The sequence below is a fragment of the Gnatocerus cornutus genome, chromosome 5 (assembly GCF_029298725.1).
Source record: "Gnatocerus cornutus isolate USDA-ARS CGAHR chromosome 5, icGnaCorn1.1, whole genome shotgun sequence".
In the NCBI taxonomy this organism is placed as follows: domain Eukaryota; kingdom Metazoa; phylum Arthropoda; class Insecta; order Coleoptera; family Tenebrionidae; genus Gnatocerus; species Gnatocerus cornutus.
The window spans coordinates 18,454,613-18,474,324 of NC_142237.1; the positions used below are offsets into that span (position 1 = coordinate 18,454,613).

Genomic DNA, 19,712 nt, shown 5'->3' on the forward strand with positions numbered 1-19,712 from the left:
TGTGAGTTGCTGGCGGTTTCTGACGTGTTCGAGGAAATACTCTTCAAACCATTCCTCGAAGAAGTTGTCGGTTTCTTGGTGTTTATATACGCATGAAGGGGAGTAAAACTGTTTCCTCTCGCGGCCGATTACACAAAGGGGTAACTTATGCGAGCCGTTGGCGTTGCTGCAAGTGATGACGGCGACACACTCGTTTTTGTCGAACCCTGGTAACGACTTCCACAACAAGAACCCATCATCAGCACTGTACACATTCTCTAAAGTGTAGCCTCCACGTTTGACAACATTCCTCAGCTGTTTCCCCACACAAACCACCACCTCTTCATTCTCTTCCTTCGCGTCTCTGAGTCCATGACGATTCTTAAAGTGTCGTAACCACCCCGAACTCGCTTTGAAATTCTCATTACCATTCAACTCTTTGTTTACTTCCAACGCTTTAGCGCAGACTGCCGCATCCGGTGGTGGCACTCCCTTCTTTTTTTCATCACTGTACCATCTGAAAATCTTCGAATCTAAATCGGTGTTCTGTGCCGTTTTTCTCGTTTTTTTCGCTGAAATTTGATCGGAACATTCCAAGTTTGAGACGAACTGGCGGATGGTGTCGCTGTTTCTTTTTATGTCGGAGATCGTGGATGTTCCGATGTTGTATTCTTTGGCGAGAATCGCACCGCTTTTTCCCTCGTCGAGTTGTTGGAGAATTTCCAACTTCTGTTGGAAGGTGAGGACGACGCGTTTGCGCTTCGACATTCGGATAACTGACAGTTCGGATAAACGAAAGTAAACTGACGCGGTTGGTGGAATGCGCAACGTCGCTTCGGCGAGGAGGCAGGGGCGGCGCGAGGACGCTAGGCCCGAAATTCCGCAATTCGTTTATTTGATGCGTAATCTGTCGTTGTGTCACATGAAGCGAAAAAAATGCTCAAGAGGCATGAAATTTCGAGTTAGGTTGGCAATTTTAAACGGACCGCCACCAACGTAAAAATAAATTATTTGAATGTTCCCTAGAAGAGTCTCGGTTTTTTTCGATTAGTCAGGGCCGTACCCGGGCGAGTGGAGTTTTTGAAATCGAAAGTCTCCTTCGAATCCGCCCCTGGTAGCGCGTTCAGGGCCGGTCACACGGCTGGTGGCGAGAGGGGGGTGTGTATTGATCGGTGAGCGGGCGGAAGGCGAACAACAGCCCCTCTTGCTCTGCCAAGCCGCCTTCTGTCATGCGAAGGCCCAAATGCACAAGAGCCGGTTTGGATTATTTGCAGTCTCGGTGTGTTTGTGAAGCGTGATCGTGTGTGTGGATTTATTAACACTTCCTCGACCACGAACATGTGAGTACCCTTTCCTAGAGCCCTTGTGAAAAAATTCGGCCCGAAAATACCCGTTACGATCCTGATAGAGTTCAAGGTGACGTAACCGTCAAAACAAAGAAAAAAACTGCTTAATTATTCGTCTATAGAGTGAAATGCAAATAGAGGGCAGTGAACTTGGCTACAATCGTGCGCTACGCATCATGCTAGAGACGAAGACAGGAAATGAAGCTTATTTTCAAGGTCAATACTACATGCTGACCTAGATTTTCTTGTTTGGTTATAAAAAGCAGTTATCGTCTCCAGCTGTGATAGTAATGAAGAATTGTGAATGCAAAGTTATTTCCAAGTTCTTTGAAATCCCTGAGGTGGTGCAAACTGGTTTTTAAAGGTTTATTGGAACCAGATTTTTGCATCGAAATGGAACTAGGGCAAACTAATTTAAACACCAAAAGAAGGATGTCAAATGGAGTAAAAGTGAAGTGAGGTTATGTGAAGGAAGCTGCGACGTGCACTGTCTGGACTAAAAAAATTTGAAAGTGAAATTTTTCTTGGGAAAACGTTTAGAAATTCTTTGCAGTTTGGGATTGTTCAGAATTTTCCAAAAAAAACCAATTTCAAGATCACAAGACTTTGATATTTTGAAAAATTGAGCGATTTTTTGATAATATATTAAATTATTTTGAGATATTAGAAGCTGCAACGTGCGTTGTCTTGTCCAAAACCCTCGTTGAAAGTGAAATATTTATAAAACAACGTTGTTCGGCCTAAATTTTTTTAGGGATCCATCTAAAATTATGTTTTCTTCTAATAATACCTCCCTGGAACAAGGTCAGCCAAAAAGCGTATTTTAACCGTCTGACGAGTTTGTAGACCAGTTCAGGTCTTCAGGTAGATTTTTTAAAGGAATTTCTTTGATGTTGTTTGCTCGCCTCCCTTCCGTTAGTGCTAAATCGCTCCACATGATAAAATCACAAACCGGTCGAGCCTTTCCTACTCTTCCCAAGTGTTATTTGCGTTGATTTTTAACATCCTGCTAATGAAACTCGAGCGACGAAAAACTTCCACTATAAATTTTTCATACCCCTCTGGCTGCGCCAAAGTTCCAACAAGGAAAGTTTTGTAGCGCTAAACTTTCCTAATCGCCGAAATTATGCTGAAATATAGATATAAATCGCAAAGTTCATAAATGTATGCATTCGGGCGAAGTCACACTCGAAACTTTTCCTTTCTCGGAAGGAATTTATTCCGAGTACAATAATCCCTCTTTGCGTTGTTCTAAATTCTGACACCTGTCTCGTTTGCCGCAGCTGGCGGCATTAAAAAAACTGTAGTGGCGTTTTAAGGGGATGAAAGGAGGATTTTACAACGTGAGAATTCGTTAATGAAGTTCGCAGGTTGGGTACAAAACGAAATTTTCGAGCTGCAGTTTTTAATACCCAATTACCAGACATAATAATGATCGATATCAGCATGAAAACGGAAACTTGATGTTTACAATGTGAGCAACAAGTATTTCCGGCGCAGCTTGTTATGCAGAAGAGTTTCCTGTGATTTTTCCACCGATGGCTACTCTGCTTGATCTTGGAATGCTAATCAAGAGATTCATTTGTGGCTGTCAGAAAGCGACGATATCACAGAAAAACGGGAAGTCGTTACTGACTTCATTGAGAGATACCAATGTAAACAGAGAAAAAAGTGTCTGTAATTTCACAAAAAACTTTTATGTTGGTACTAAGCTCCGTATTTATGGCCGTGTAAAAGTTGCAGGTCATCCGGACCGGTAATGTGGTTTAACGAAGAATGTCTTATCATGCGTACATAAAATCGATGAAAAATTGCATGATTATAATTTACGATATGGGGGACCACGGGCAATAAGCAATTTTATAGCGTTTCTTTAATTTTTATTCATGGTTTGATGGCGAGCCAAGATTATTAAGTGGTTTTGCCGTTGCAATTTCGTCCGAAGCCAAGTACACGCATAAATGCTCAAAATGAATGTGTTTACACTTCTTACATTAGAATTGGGTGCTTTATACATGATTTGTAGCTACAGTATTACATTTTCGGTTTTATTATTTTTCCAAGAAGAGGCAAGCTGTAATCTTGGAAAAATATTTACTTATACAGTTCAATACAATATTTGCTCCAGTTATTTCTTTAATTTACTATTGGAGGGGAGGAACACTTTTATTTAGTGTTGGTAGTTCTGGTGAATTATCAAGACCCAAACTGGTGCGATAAACAAGAAACAGAGTTAGTTGCTTGTGGCGCATCCCACAGAACTCGCCCGTCGTCTGTACCGTCGGAAACTGAGCAATAAGAGACAAACTCTGTGGTTCTGTAACTGTGCAAAGAAAGGAAAAATAATCTCGAATATTTATATTTTAGTTTTAAAAGACTTTGATAAGATTAGAGCTGACGAATTATTAATTTTCTGTCTCTGCATAAAATAAAAATAGTAGATTTTGTTATACGGCAGAAAAGTGGTACTTTTTGTCGAGCAATTAAATTGCAGTAGCGAGGCGAAGTGTATGCAAAATTGCGAGACAGCAAAGCCACTTTTCGGCCAAATCACAAATAGTACTTTTTCTCCAAAGGAAAGATTTAGTTCCACGACTGACACAATGTTGATCACATTTACTGTGAAAAATATTGGTCTCAAGGGCCATTCAAAAAGTAAGTCGCAAATAGTAATAGTCACAAAAAGTACTTTTGCTGCCTAAGCTTTTCATTACTTATAACAAAATTGCCTACTTTATTGTCTAAAAACTATTAAAAAATAGTGACTTTTTGTGACGTTTGGGGAAAAAATAATTTTGAGCCATTCTAGTGGGGAAAAGCTTAATTTTTTTGAAGTTCAGTATAAAAAACAATTGTACAATTCATGTTTACATTGATATATCGTGTGATCTATTAAATTTCCATTCATAGTTGTTTTGAACAAAAAGTCAAACCTTTTTCTTCTTCAGCTTGATTTCTATTTGGAAATTAAATTTCTCGGTTGAGCATGAATGCCAAAATTACATTGTTCAGCAAGTTCTTCTGAAATGTGTAATGAATTCAGGACAAAGTAGAATCTAAAATAAGAATCATAAACAAGTTGATCTCATCAGTCAGAAAGTATATATTTTTTTTGTACGAGCCTAATTTGTATTTAAGCAGCCAGTTTGTGATAGGAAGCGGGTAATTAGCTTCGATTTTATGGCAAAACTTATCGTTTTAGTTAAATATGATAATCCCGCTCCCATTAAATGTCAGTTGAAGGAAGTTATATTTTTATTACAACCCTGGAGCAGCTGTAAATGTCAAATTGGCGATTTTATCTTTGGGAGACTCTACATAAAAATGTATAGTTGTTTGTTTTGTTAGTGCAAGAATAGGTCTTTTCCAGACAAGCAAGAAAGTTGGTATGAGTGCCCTATATGAATACAAACGAGAATTTTAAGTTAGGTATTAAATGTCCAATGACAAACTGCTGTCACTTTTCGTCACTAATGATAAAAAATCTGTCAAAATGTGTCTAGAAAACGTGACATTTCGAATAGTTGGTTTTATTTTGCAAGTTGGCATCGCTGCATAAATGTCAATTGTGTCAATTTGTGTGCCGATTTGGAGACCAATGACCTTCGAAAATAATAAAGATAAATTAATTAAGTAAAGATACCACAAAAATTTGCGCATTTGAATTTAATTAATCTGTAATCGTTTGATTTGAATGGGGTGCTACCAACCTATTTCCCAACTGATGAAATTCCCCTAAATGAGAGAATGACGTTTCAAATTCAAATCAAACGTCAAAATAAATAACTATTAAAAATTGTCGGCGATTTCGTGTTTGACACGGCTAGAAAATGTTTTGTAAATGTTTGGAAATTGAATACTTTCGTTGCATTTCCAAAAGACCATTTTCTAGCCTAGTGAAACAAATAACTATTATCTGTTTGTACAGTAACGAGCTCCATTTTTCCACAAGAACTTGCAAAACAGTTGGAGCGAAAAATTCTGAGCGTCAATAGACAGAACCTCCAAAGCAGTCTTTACCTTTCTCTTTTTGAACTAAAATAGCATTCTGTAAGGTGATATACATAAAATTATCCAAGATTTTTTGCCTGCAACTGTAAGTTTGTGGAAAAATATCCATAAACAAAAAATGTTTCTGATACGACAAGCATTTAGATAAAAATTGAAATAAATGTCCGTTTTTTTCCTTTAAAATTGCCATACATTAAGACAAAACTGTCCAATAATTTTCTGATAACGATAATTTATAGTTCATGATAGAAAATAATAAAATTCCGGCGATCTAGTGAAACCATGACAAGTGAGTTGTAAATTGGTGGGAAACCCAAATGAAAACAATTTCAAATTGGAACCTTCCAACGTGACAAAATGACGTTGTTCTTATTGCAAAGGTCATTCACCACACGTGGTGTCGTCTTTCCTCGTCGTGGACGATAAAGAGTCCCAAAGCATTGTATTCAAAACTTTCTAACTCATTGTCCGACTCGTGCACGCGTCGTTCGTCCCCAACACCAATACGAATTAGCAGAAATGATGAATGATCGTGCGCAAACCGGCGCAAATAAAAAATGCTTCTCGTCAGCCATGCCACACTTCGCATTTACTATCAACCGACAAATGTGATAAAATAATCTGCAAACCAACGCAGCGCGCGCGAAAATCGACCTCAAAGCCCTGGCACACAAGGCCGCCCCCCAACTAATCAAAAGCCCAGCTCACATGCCCACAAAATGGATTCTGCGTGCCTCCGTTTTGCATTTGTGCCCATTAATTATTCATTCCCAATGCAAAATTGCCAGTTCCCAATTTCATTTAGAAAAAGTTGGCGTCGTCTGGGCGAAATTTCGTTGCTTAGACTGTGATTAAGCGTACGAGTGTGTGGGGGAAAGGTCACAGTCTCGGCGCGCAGCTGGAGAGCTCGAGCGACCTTACCCGTCCGACCGGTTTGAGATGGACTCGTCCACACTTAACACGGCCCCTTTTCGTCCATGGCCGTCTGTTTCCAACTGTGACTGTCACAAAATGTAAACACTTACCCGAAATCCTACTGTAACGACTCAAAGCTCTGGAATAATCCACATTTCGCAAGCACAGGACACTAGACACGGCTGAAACGTGAAGAAGCTCGCGGATGTTTTTTAACTTGGGTAGCTAACGCGACTGGTCGGTGTCTTTGCCCTGTAAAAGGGACCCTCTTGTTGAAGATTAAAGCGAGTTTTGATTGGAGGGAAAGCCGACCAGTAAGTTGTGTCGACGAGATACCGACAGGGGCGGAGTTGAAACTTGGTGGGGATGGGAAAGGGGGGGATTCGGAAGGGGTCAGGGGGTTCACTGTTCAGTGGCGCACCTGCTGCTCGGGATATGCGCCATTCGAATTAAAAGACTGTTATGCGAGCACCAATCGATTTAAAATACAAAGAAAAATGGAGTTATAATTACGAGGACGTGCATGCGCTCGAGGCAACAAGTGGACGTCTTTACGACGGCGCCTTCTTATCAGACGCTGATAGCGTATGCGTTGGTTATCTTTATTCATTATCAGAATCAACCAATGGCCATGTTTGACAACAAACTCGTAAATTTATGGGTTTAGATAGGAACGAAATTATCGCAGTTTTATCTCTTTTCTCGGGAAAGGACGTTTGAAATTGATATCACTTTAGTGTTGATGTCATTTCCTCGTTAAAATTGAATTATAACGACTCGTTAAAATGGTACGTCTAAACCGCCAACTTGGATCGGGGAAGCACTAAACGAGTTTCTACCACTTTTTTAATAAATAAATTTAGTTATTGGAGATATCGGATATTCATTTAAATTTCCTTTCCAGTTATCTATGACTTTTTCGTTGCGTTATTTTGAATGTCGTAAATTAATTCAGACGCTGTCAGTTATCACAATCGAGTTGTCTTGCATTATTTATGTTTTCCTGTGTATTTTTCCATTTGATTTTTGAATACCTAATTGATCGACGATAATTATATATTTTAGCAATGACAGCAATAATTGAAGTTATGAAAAAAATTGCATACTTTGATACAACGTATGCATGTTAGTTTTTCATCGATAAATAGAAGGGAAAGTTTAGTTAACACACCCCTTTTTGTAAAGTTGTGTAGTCAAGAATTCCATATTTAAGCTGTCCCAAAAATCTTAAAACAAAATGTCAGAAGACGTAACTACTAAAAGAAGAATTTTAAAATGTTACCTGTCAACTATGTTTTCGTTTATTATGTAAAATTGTTGGAAATTAAAACTCGATTTCAAAATTCTTGGGCGTTTTTAAATAAATTATTACCTAACCTTAGCTCTTTACACTTGCCTGTAATGAAACTTCAAACCAAGACGTACGTTCCTATGGAAGAACTTTAATCTTATTTTAGTAAAGTTAATTTTATTATTGAAATAAAAACATAAAATCTAAAATATTTGGGGGCGTTTATTAATTTTTTCTACAGCTAATTTCGACACCATATTGTTTTTTTTCCAAGTTTTAGGTTATACTCAAAATTCCGTTACTTCTGATTGGTATGCAGTGCGATCAATTAATTTTTTTGGCTAGTCCGTCTGTGAACGTAGGTTTCGATACTATCCATGCATTGACATCTGTCAATTATTTAACAATTTTATGTCATGCTAAGAAAGTACCAGCTAAATTGATCGCTCTAAATGGGAATGGAGATTTTACTTTTATATTTTCCAAATCTTTTTCAGCAAATTTTTGTTCATAGTCAGAATATTCAGAATTAAAACAACTATGCGAAACTAATTCAGTGAGTTAAATTCTCGCTCTAAAAATTGAACAAGAATCACGAGAAAATTTCTTAAATGGCGCATCCACCAATTTTCGTACTAAAATTTAGAAATCTCAAACGTAATGTGTTGTTGCATTCAATCATCAATTTGTAAAAACTGTATATAAATTGGTCCTAATATTCAAAGTAATGTTGGCAGCTCTGTTTATTTGTCATTTTGAAGTTAAACGTAAATTCATATTCACTTTTGGTACCAATTGTAGTGCTGAAATGAAAATCGAACAAAATTACCAGCATATGGAAAAAATGTATAGTTTGTACGGTGAGGGATTGAATGACAGAAAAGTCACTAAATCTACGCGATAAAAGTGTACTATACGCGCGAAATTTAAAATAACAAAATAACCCTAGTTACTGACAACCCTGTCAACCCATTTCGCGTAGGAATTTTGTGTTTTTAGTGTATTTTGTAGCATAATTTGCTACCAACCTATATGTCGAAATCTCCCAATCTCTCACCGGATAAACTATACCTACGCTAGAATATTGCCAAATAATAGAATGAAAAATGTCGCCGAGGAAAATTTGGAAGGTGTTGGTAATTTCGACTGTCTTTGTAAAACAGCTCTTTGACAAATTGAGTTGTTGGAAACCGATTCTAAATGTCTAAATTAACACTGCTACCAATATAAAATATTTAACCACAAATCTAGTCGTTTTAATTTTCATTGCCCAATTTGTCAGCACAAAGGTACTTTTGGGCACAGTTTTCTCTGTTTTCATTCACTTGCTAATTTTAACAAAACGACTGTTTTATTTAAAAAAGTAGGGCCGTCTAGAAGGTAGCGAAACAAAAACACGTTAGTGATGGTTACCAATGTTAATTTCCCAGGGCTAACAACTTGGGAATAAAATTGAAGACGCTTATTTCGATCTTCAGATTCATTTCTTTTGTTAAATGAGCAATAAACTGTGGCAATTTAATGAAAAATGCCGCAAAATCTGAAGTATTCTGTAGGATAAAACTTTTTAATTTCTTGCCCAGAGATCACAAATCGCTCGTTAAATTTAGAGAATTTGTAAATAGCACCGCGCCCACCTGCTTTCCGGTTCTTTCTGCAAGCGACTGGTTCTACAATAAAAAAAAACTGATCACTCTTATCCGAAACAGAGTAAAGAAATTGAAATCGCATTCAACCCTTTGAATTTCACTCAAACTTTTAGGAAGTCGTCAACTTTACCCTCCTCCCTAAATCAACTGATTAATTAATTACCCAAAAGAACTTCCCCTCCCTAGCGCCTATCATTCAACTCCACGAACGAATCCACCCACGAATTAAACCATTATCAAATATTCGACGTGCCGCCGCTGTATTTAATAGTGGGGATATGTAACCAATAGTTGGCGTGTAGTCGGTTCCCCCCTTTATGGATCCGATTTTAAGTTCGAGCATGGCTGTTAGTGAATTGACGCAAGCGTTGTTGAGAATGGAGGGAGCGATTGGTGAACTCGATTTGATTTACAATCGCATTTTCTCACCTTTCATTCAACACTCTAATCTCCATTTTATGCAGGAATTTCAATTGGGGCGCGGTAACATGGGAATTGTTATGAGGGCTATTGTTTACAATCAAGGCAACGGAATTGTTTTGGTATTCTTATTCAATTATGACGGGATGTTTATGGAGTGTTTTTTCACGTTGTTTGTTCGATTGTTTGCTTTGGAATTATACTAATTTCTTTAAGTTCAATGCGTTGTCGATTTAACCCACGAAAACTTTATTATTTGTTTATTTTATACTTTAATTTGCGATTTGTTGTATTGGTCTTTTTGTGCGGAAAACTGATGTACCAAGAATTTCAAGTTGGCTTGCGTCATTGTGTCATAGCAACAACTTTCCGTTACCATCTTGGATATATTCTCTATTTAAATCTACGAAATTTGGCAGTATTTTTAGGCTTCAAGACATACTTTTGTACATTAAATCTACCTACAGTAAAAATGATCGATCGTAGGTTAAAAGCATTTTTTAGACAACTTCATGCTTCCTAAATCACCAATCTGTAGGCATAGTACAGTCGCGGCCACAAAATTTTGACCGTGTTTCTTCAAACCTGATAATTTAAAATTTCATGTAATTTAATTAGCCATTTGAAGAAACCTTAAACATTCGCTGGATTTGACTATACGACTATTAATTTTACCATTATTTTAACACTGTTGAATAGCTCAAAACGGCAATTAAATGTCATACAAAGTTATTATGACATTTCTAAAATGTCAAAAGCCGACAGTGAGCTATATCAACGTGAAAACCGATAATCCGTTCGCCAAGGTCAGAAATTAATTTAAAATTTCCATCGTGTAATTTGTGACTGTTGCAAAGGCGGTGTTGTGTAAATTGGGTCTAAATTCACAGCAAATTTGGTAATGTCAAAATTGACGAATGTCAATTTCTGGGAAATGTCAATCTTATCGTACCAAAATTTTAAATGCTAATTTTAAATGAACAATCAAAGCGGAAATGTGCGATGTGAGAACAGACTTTGTAAAATGTTATACAGGCGGTCCAGTTTTATGTACGTTTTTTTCCTTCAATTGCTTTATTCTTTTAGATATTCTCCTTTTGGTGACGAGTATTTTAGATTTTTTTTACCACTAAACTACTTCTTTTACTTTAGGGAATTTATGAAGGGCACATAATATATATCCATCATCTTCATGTTTTCCTATTTCTGCCTTCTTTTATTTTCACCATTTGTTTCTTTTGATCTTTTTGAATTTAATTAAATCTTTAAACCCTGAAAATTCCAAAAATCGTTTTAACTGACTGGAAATTACTTTCTTTAATTCGCAAGAAACTTCTTTCATTAATGACTCATCCCTTACGCTTGGCACGTTCTCTTACTCATCACGTCATCAGTTGGCAAAACTAGTTAGAGCACGTGCGCAAGGTCACCACATACCACTTTTTCACCCAGTCGTACTTCCGGTATCAAACTTGTCTTTGCCTTGATTCAAGTAAACGGCCTATGTGGCGAAAAGACGTGGGAACTGGGTCACTTTCACTACTTAGAAATCCAGTTATGACGTAACAACGGTTGTGTAGTTACGAGTACGATTGGTTGCAACTTTGGCAATTAGATAAGACGTTGCAGATTTGTTTCATGATACTCTTCAGTTTGTTATGTCAACAATTGAAACTCTGTAATTCTTCGCTTATTTTACGTTGGCAGTTCTGACATTTTAGAAGAATGTCAATCAATTACTGTTTGAGCAGAGCTACCAACAGACTTTTATTTTCAAAGCCTGCTGCTCTACTACTTAATTCTCTCTCTTGTACTTGTTGTTTCAAGATGCTCTGAATAAAAACAATTCTGAAACACCAGGTACATTTTTGATTCGAAGAGTAATTTATGACTGACGCCTAAAAATCTGCAACCAAAATATCACCAAAATAGTGATAACAATTTTTGAAAAGCCAGAATAAAAATTTATGATTAAATTTAATTAGCTGGTTATAGTATCTTCAATCTTTGTTCAGAAAACACGATTAGAACAATTTACTCATTTTCCAAAGACTCAAGACCATACCTAACTTCGCGCCAATCCCCGCTAAACCTCCCAATAAAAACTAAGAAGAAGACGATCAATTGTAGTAATTTATTCCTGACGAATCCTGGAAGAAGTAGTTTGTGCTACCCCCTCGCCCCTCGCGGCAAAGCGGCGCAGAACCGTCATAATAGCATGTTTACACCTATTGATAGAATGTTTTACATTGAGTAGGTACTTGAATGCATGTGTATGGAGGTGGCAAGAAGCCAATGCACGGTGATCCCCAGGGTGCGCAAGCGTGTTTTCAGAAGCCCCCCCGCGGCGCTGTCATTGGCCTCGTGAAGTCAACGAGAGTGCGCCAAGCCGGTGTCTGCACGCATGGAGGGGAAGTCGTGAAGGACGAGCTGCGGAGGCGGTGGTGGCGGCGAGATGCTATTATTAGCGGTTTTATGCCTAGATGGGCAATGGAGAAAATCTTAAGCGGATTTCTGTCTTCGTATTCGTTAAATGTTTTTGTACTTTGACTTGTTCCTCCGTAATTAATTAAGCATTCCATAATTTGGTAGCACTGATAAAACAATCAAAACATTTCATTTTTATACCCACATTACCTACAAAAATGTAACCCTAAATTGGTTTAAAATGTCGAATTTCTTGTAAAAAAAAGTTAAAAAACATTCCAAAAAGGCAAGATTCATTGGGGAAATTGGTGTCTGAAAAACTTAACATTTTTATATGTTGGTACGACTGTCTACAGTGTCACCAACGCTACAAATTTTTTATTCTGCTTGACATCGCTATTTGAGCAGATGATTTTCAGCATAAGTAAAAATCAAAGAAAAACGTTATCTGTAAGTGGTATTTTACAGTTGCGAACAATAATGTTTAGAACAAAGAATGTTTATCTGTCGTTTTTACGTTTGACTTTGTGACATTTGCCTGTCATTTTATTTCAAATGGCAGATGGCATCAAGTTTGTTATTTTTCGCTTTTTTGAAAGTTAATAGTCAATTTTGTTTCAAATGTGAACCCTGACACTCGTACCAACATAAAAAGCTTTCTAAATGTCATTTTTTTTGTGGTTTTTGTTTTGATCTAAAATTTTGCTCGTTTATAAGCCTTTCCCATGACCTCACTTGATTGAACCGTAGATTGATTATGATGCGTTATAAACACGCACAAGTCTTATAGGCGCCACGGTCCATTTTATATTCATAATCCCACAACTAATAAAATAAGTGACTAGGAGGCTTTGCCTATATCAAGTTGGTAGAACTGTCAACCCTGCTTCCATGGCCTGCTTCCACCCACTATTTTTTCTCCATTTTTTAATTATTATTCCCTCCATCGATTTTTCCGTGCCCTAATAGAGGCCTCTCCCCATTTTAACCTATATTCTAATGTAGGTTAAGGGGCGATTTGATTAGTGCTTTCTTTTTTTGGGAAGTTATATCTGAATAGCATTTCAACTGCAATTGTGTAGGGTTAGGGTGGAGTAGGGTAGTTCGTCGTGGCAAAGGGGGAGAAAATGCGAGACGAGACTAGCGAGGGCGAGGGTGAGATATAATAATATGGAGGGTGCTTCAGTGTTTTAATGCCCCTTCAGGCGCATTCCTGGTGTGACGATTAATTAAATTTTAAGGGAAGCAATTCGGATGAATTTGCAGAGGTGCCCTGTTATGAATTAATTACTTATTAATATCAATTAAGATCAATTGGTTGAATGACCGTCATTTTTCTTCTCGGTTGGTTTCAATTTACAAACTCAAAATTTTGAACACTTTTTAGTCTTTGGAAATTTCGCTACAAAAATTGTGACGTAGAACACTTGGTGATTATAGTCCTTAAGTGGCTTCAATGTGATCATAATTATCGAAGATATTGCAATAAAAATCCTGACCCTCTACTTTAGTGTCATTACATAAAATCCCTTCGGGCCTCTTAGTTCCACGATCCACAACAGTGGCGGCACGTGCAAGCTGACCCCACTTCTTCACATCATAGTTGGAAAGTCGTAACTTCCACTTCCTCCTTATTACGTAATGAAGTATCCTGTGATTCGAGGCGATATCAACAGGTTTGTGACAAGTTTCATTTTACAAATGCGCACCCTGACTCCGCCTTCGCCCAGTTCCAGGTTCTGTGATGTTTATGGCCCGTTCGGGCGCCCTGTCCTTTGTTCTCCTTTCTTTATTTAGCCTATAATTGATCCCAATTTATCTGTCTTGCTTTAGCACGCCTGATGTTACTGTTTTATGAAGCTGGTGATTTGCTCGATTCATCCCCTTTTACATCGCTTCCCTAATAAAAATCCTTGTTATATGGAGATTAATTATTCAGAGAACAGTGATTGTATTGTGAGGGTGAGGGTGGAGAAGGTGGAGGTGGAGTTTGCGAATTTTATGCCGAAAGAAGTTGCTTTTGCCCTCACGGTGAATGAATCACTAAAAATTAAGCTTTATCCATTTAAATCAGACATTAATTTTATGACATCTACCAACCTAGCAAAAAAATGCAACAAAGCCTATTGGACAACTTCTTTTTTTGTCTGTTTTTTACTACCCTTTTAAAATTCCTTCAGGATAAACTCTTTGACATTTAGTTTGAGATGGGGTTCTGGATAAACAATGCATCACAGCACGTGCCACAAAGGCACGAGGCAGCGGTTAGCTATCCTCTTAATCAAAGAAGGGGTTGTCATTCTTTATTCATATCATGGACCATGGGTAAAATTCACGAGACAATGGTTATGTTTTTTCGGATTTTATTCGTGAAATTGTGCGGAATTCTAGAAGATTTGGTGCCATGCAGAGTACATTTTCAAAGAGCCAAATTTTTACCAAGAACTTTGACTCCAGATGTGAGAATTTGAAGAAATAATAGTCACCAGATGTTACTATCTGATAATTGTTCAATGTTATTTGATAAATCGTTTGCAAAACTGTTGAATACAAGATGTGCAAATTGATACTAAGTATCTGAAATTCTGCTAATCTGTATATGCCTAACGAGTGTCTAAATAAAAATTTGGTCAAGAATGTAATGCCATCAGCTTTTGTTTTTTTCCGTATGTCTTCTCCTAAATCAGTTTTGACATCCGTCACTCGTTGAACGTGTTTATTATTGTTCAAAAATGGTGTTCTCTAGTGAACAAAAAGCCTTTATGGTTGAAAGTTAGCACAAAATGTTTTTTTGAAAGATTATGGAGAAATAACCTATAATGTGTGACATCGGGTTGATAGCCGTTGAGTTTGGAACCGACATACGGAAAAAAACAAAAGCTGGTGGCATTACGCTCTTGACCAGATTTTTATTTAGACACCCGTTATAATCCTTATTATGAAACTTGAAGACCTCTTAAATCTGATACTTCGACATTTTGCTTTTCAAGATGCAAAAGAGCAGAGAATAAAAATGTGAGGAATAGTCGAAAAGCTTAAAGTTCTAATGATCTCAAAATATGACATTAAATGAATCTAATTTCCATGACTTTAATTTTCCTAGATTTTCTCCTTCTTCTTTTCTGGGTTTATTAGTACAGTAATGCAGGATTAATCACTCACGAAAAACCTCTATTATTGCTATCATCTAAACTATTATGTATTATTAAATAAAAAAACAATATATACAGGGTGTTATGTAAGTAAAGCACCAAACTGTAACAGTATTGTTATGAAAGTACATGATATCTAGTAATTGAAATTTCGAAGAATTTGTTTTCTGCAACGCTTCTTGTAAGCAGTGGAATAACATAGAAGTAACCAATCACGTCTCAGTTTGTATATTTGTAAAATTTAAAAAATCAAGTATTTTCGTGGCACAAAATGTCACGCATGTCACACCTGACATTTTGTAACAGGCGTATGTCATCAGATCTCTGTCAAATTGTGCTGTTAAATTATCATGAGATAACAGTAAATCATTTCTTGTTGCAGCGATTATATCTTTGCCTGCATTGGAATAACGGACAACTCGATTTTTTTTTTAATTTCTTATATGATTTATTATTTAAATGAAATATTCAGTTTCAAATATGTAGAGTTCCGCCACTGATTAATCATGTCAAATGTGACAGATGTTTGTCACTCTCGTTTTTGTTATAACGAAACCACTATGTTTTAGTTAGATTTTTAATAATTTTTCGAACTCTGATTGGTTAACTTTACAACCTTCTAAGCTTTATTTATTGTTAGATCTTTGTCTGTAAGCAGTCTGATTCTCCATGTAATAAGATTTGATGTTTTCATGACATAACACTGTATAAACGTTAATATTAATTATTATTTGCAATAAACAAAAGTCAATGAAAATGTTGCATAGTAGATAAATCCAAAGTTCGACTTCTTTCATTTCGTGCGTTTTTTGTTGTCAAGATCCAATGAAGTAATTCTATTTTGGGCATGTTTTAATTAGCTTAGAAATTTACCCAAAGAACAGTATTGGACATTTAGCCAATGAATGGAAAGTTACGATCGAGTTGATTGTTTCGTTGCGTTTTTTGTAATAAAAAACAATTTGATAAAGATAATGCCAGCCAATGACTAAATTCTTTTTTGGGTTTATTCCGATTTCTCCATTTTGGTACAAAGAAAGGGTGGATCTTAAAATAAACATTCTTAAAATTGATCTCTCTTGCTCTAAAAGTTTGTAATTTGGAATCAGACAGGCATTCCACTTTAGAAACAAACGACTTTCGACTTTTTGATACAATTTTTTTCCAAAATTGGTTGATTAGTATGATTCTAATGCAAAATATAAAAAAAACATACTTATTGTTAGCATAAAAAATACAAGCAGGTGCATATGAAGTAGAGTTTTATTTTTCTATGTCTTCAAAAATATCTTTTTTCTTTTCTTCATATTGGATTCCACTGCTTTTGGCGAATTCGTTTTACAACAAGTGTGTCTTCCAAAGGTAGTGTTTACACAACAGTTTGTTTTGATATCATGTGAGCTACAAAATTTTTGTTTAGGGTAGGCCATGAAAGAGAGAGACAAACATGGAAGTCATGTCGGAGTGAAATTACGAGGTGCAAATAAGAGAAAATGTATTGTGTGGCTCTCCAGAATCAATACTGTATGGAAAACTAATTGAAATTAAATCAAATGAGAAATGACAAACTACTGTCAAATTTTTCCTCGACTTACGTAAATTTTGTCAAAGCCTACCCTAAATAAAAATTTTCTGAATCACACGTTATACAGCTGGAGTCTCAATTCTCTGTTTTAGCGGACAATCAGTATTTTTCTTGAAGTGTTGTCTCGATAAGTAAAACTGGATATAAACTTATCAACGAAGTATATTGATAAAATAATAGATTCTAGTTGTTACTTGTACATACAGTGGTTGAATTGGTAGTTATGTTACAGAGTTTGAAAATGAACTTATTTCTCTTACAAACTCTTCACAAAAATCTTAAAATGACGTAAAAGATGAGAGGGTAGTTTTACGTAGATTATTAGGATGTGATTGGTAGAAAGTAAAGAAGTGGGAACCAGAAGCAGGTGGCGAACTAAGGATTCGGAACTTTCTCGGAGTTTTGCAGGTGGCTGGACTAGAGTTCGGGAATTTTTATGCTTATTCTTATTAGTATTAATTGTCGAAGTTTTAATATAATCGGACCAACAGGATGTAAAAACCAATAAAATCAAAGTTAGGGACCAAGACAGGGGCAAAGGTTAGACGACAAGAAATAATGCATGAAATAACGAAATATGTGTTGTATTCAGAATTAGAAAGTAGAAGGTAGTTTGCAATATCATATATTTTTATATAAATGAATGTATCTGATTTTATCGAAGGTGCGAATTAGATTTAACTTGATTAAATTGCACTTTCTTAAATAATCTGTCTCTTTTTTTTATTCTTAAGTTTTCCGAAATTTGCCCGATTTTTAGATTTTTTTGGTATTCTCTTGAATTCAGATTCTCGTTTATTTGTTAGGTTTTCGTGTATTCTTTTAATTTTGTAAATTTTCTGAGATTTCTTGCTTTTTTGGATTGTTCTAGTTTTGAACCGTAATAAATTATTATTCAAGTTTCGGAAACTTTTGAATAATTTTCAATTATATTGTTACGAGAAGATTCTGGAAGCTTCGAGCGCCAGCGCTGGAACGTTCCGTTCTGCTCTAGAGCGAGCGGTTCGTGGAATAATTCTTATTCATACGCGGAACTCCCGAATATTCTCGCAGCGCTCCAGCATTAGGCTAGTAGTAGGGGAATATCTGTATATAGGGGAGTAGTGATAGGATTGGGATAGTGAAGAGATAGTCTAGTATTTGGAAGTCCTGTAAAGTGAATAATTGTGAAGTACGAGAGTGTTCATAGTGCACAATAAAATTGTTATTGTTACAAGCGAGACTTTTGATTTTTCGGCCAACGTGACAACTGGTGTCAGATAGTGGGATCCCGCCCAGTCTTGTGATCGAGAAAATTCTGGAATTTTCGATCGGAAAATTCGTGACATTACCGGACTGTGACATTGTTACCTGATTGTGGACAATTTTTATGCCTGTTCAAACCAGACAGCAAGCCGCAGAAATGGAGGCGCTGCAAGAATTGATGGCTTCGATGATGGCGAAAATGGACACCCAACAAAAGTTGATTACGAATTTAGAAGAAAAAAGACAAAGAGAAAAACTGGAAGAAGAAGAACGAAGACAAAATGAAAAACATGAAGCAGAAGAGAGAAGACAAAAAGAAGAAGAAAGAAGACAAAAAGAAGAAGAAAGAAGACAAAAAGAAAAATTAGAGGAAGAAGAAAGAAGACAAAAAGAAAAATTAGAGGAAGAAGAAAGGAGACAAAAAGAAAAATTAGAGGAAGAAGAAAGAAGGCAAACAGAGAATGCAGCAATCCTGAATCAGCTTAAAGACATGGAACAAAACATGAACGTAACCATTATGGTTAAGGTCGATGAAATTCAAAAAGAGGTAGAAGAGTGCCTAGGAGGCGTTAAGGAGGAACTACTAGGCGTCAGAGAGGAAGTAGAAGAGTGCATAGGAGGCGTTAAAGAAGAACTGCAAAGCGTCAAAGACGAAGTGCAAGTACATGTCAAAGATCTGGAGCGATTTAAACAGCAGGTGGAAGACGAGTTACTGCGCTTAAGACGTCAAGCTCCAAATAGGACAGGCCTGACCACAATGAAAGAAATGAAACCTCCGACTTACGATGGGTCAACTTCATTCGACAGCTATAAACTGCAATTTGAAGTTGCAGCTAAACACAACGGATGGTCGGAAGAAGAAAAATCGTCATTCTTGATAGTTTCATTGAGAGGTGCAGCTCTCGACTTGTTAAAGACCATTCCTGGTCGAGACAGGGAGCGCTACGACCAATTGGTGGCGACGTTGGAAGATAGATTTGGGGACCAACACCTTCAGCGAGTATATGCCTGGGAGCTCAAGACTCGTCGGCAGAGGGTTGGAGAATCGCTGCAGGAATTTGCGGCAAGTGTTAAACGACTTATTTTGCTGGCCTATCCTTCGGCGCCGGAAAATTTTGTCGAACGAATGACCATGGATACGTTCCTGCAAGGTATTCGGGATCCGGAGTTACAGAGGATCGTGCGTGTTGGCAGATACAACACCGCAAAAGAAGCTTTGGTGTGCGCGTTGGAGATGGAGGCCGTTTTGAAGTATTCTGTGAATGTTCCCGACTGCCAACAAATCCGAGCCGTTGATAAAGAAGAGACAACGTCTACGGCCACAACCACAAATACGGACCTGAATGACATCCTCAAGGAGCTCAGGAAATTACTGAAGTCTCAGGAACAACGAACTAGCCAGACCTGCTCTCGTTGGGGCAAATCAGGTCATTTTGAACGTGACTGCAGGGTTGTTTTCGGGAACGGCCAGAACGCCTCGCAGACATCAAAGAAAACCGTGAAGTCCGTCAACAAGTCGAAACCGACGAGAAGGCAACGCAATAATGATGACGCACTCTCTCGTAGACTTTCCAATGACTGCAAGCAATACTCGAAGTTCGAAGGACCAATACGAGTAAACAGGATAGTCATGGGCTGTGATGATTATTGGACTGCTGGGAACCTTCGAAGGGATCAACAAGCAGACCAACA

General features: G+C 37.1%; 1 protein-coding gene across 3 annotated transcripts in view; it reads left to right on the top strand.

The window, feature by feature from the left end:
- Positions 1-19,712, top strand: part of D2hgdh (D-2-hydroxyglutaric acid dehydrogenase) — a 70,436-nt gene that overhangs the window by 43,829 nt on the left and 6,895 nt on the right. The window contains exon 1 of one of the 3 annotated variants that reach the window (XM_088035384.1): positions 1,217-1,319. The exons of the other annotated variants lie outside the window; for them this stretch is intronic. The gene's annotated coding sequence lies outside the window, so the exon portion shown is untranslated. Of the gene's footprint in view, positions 1-1,216; positions 1,320-19,712 lie in introns of those variants that run through there. 3 annotated transcript variants of the gene reach the window in all.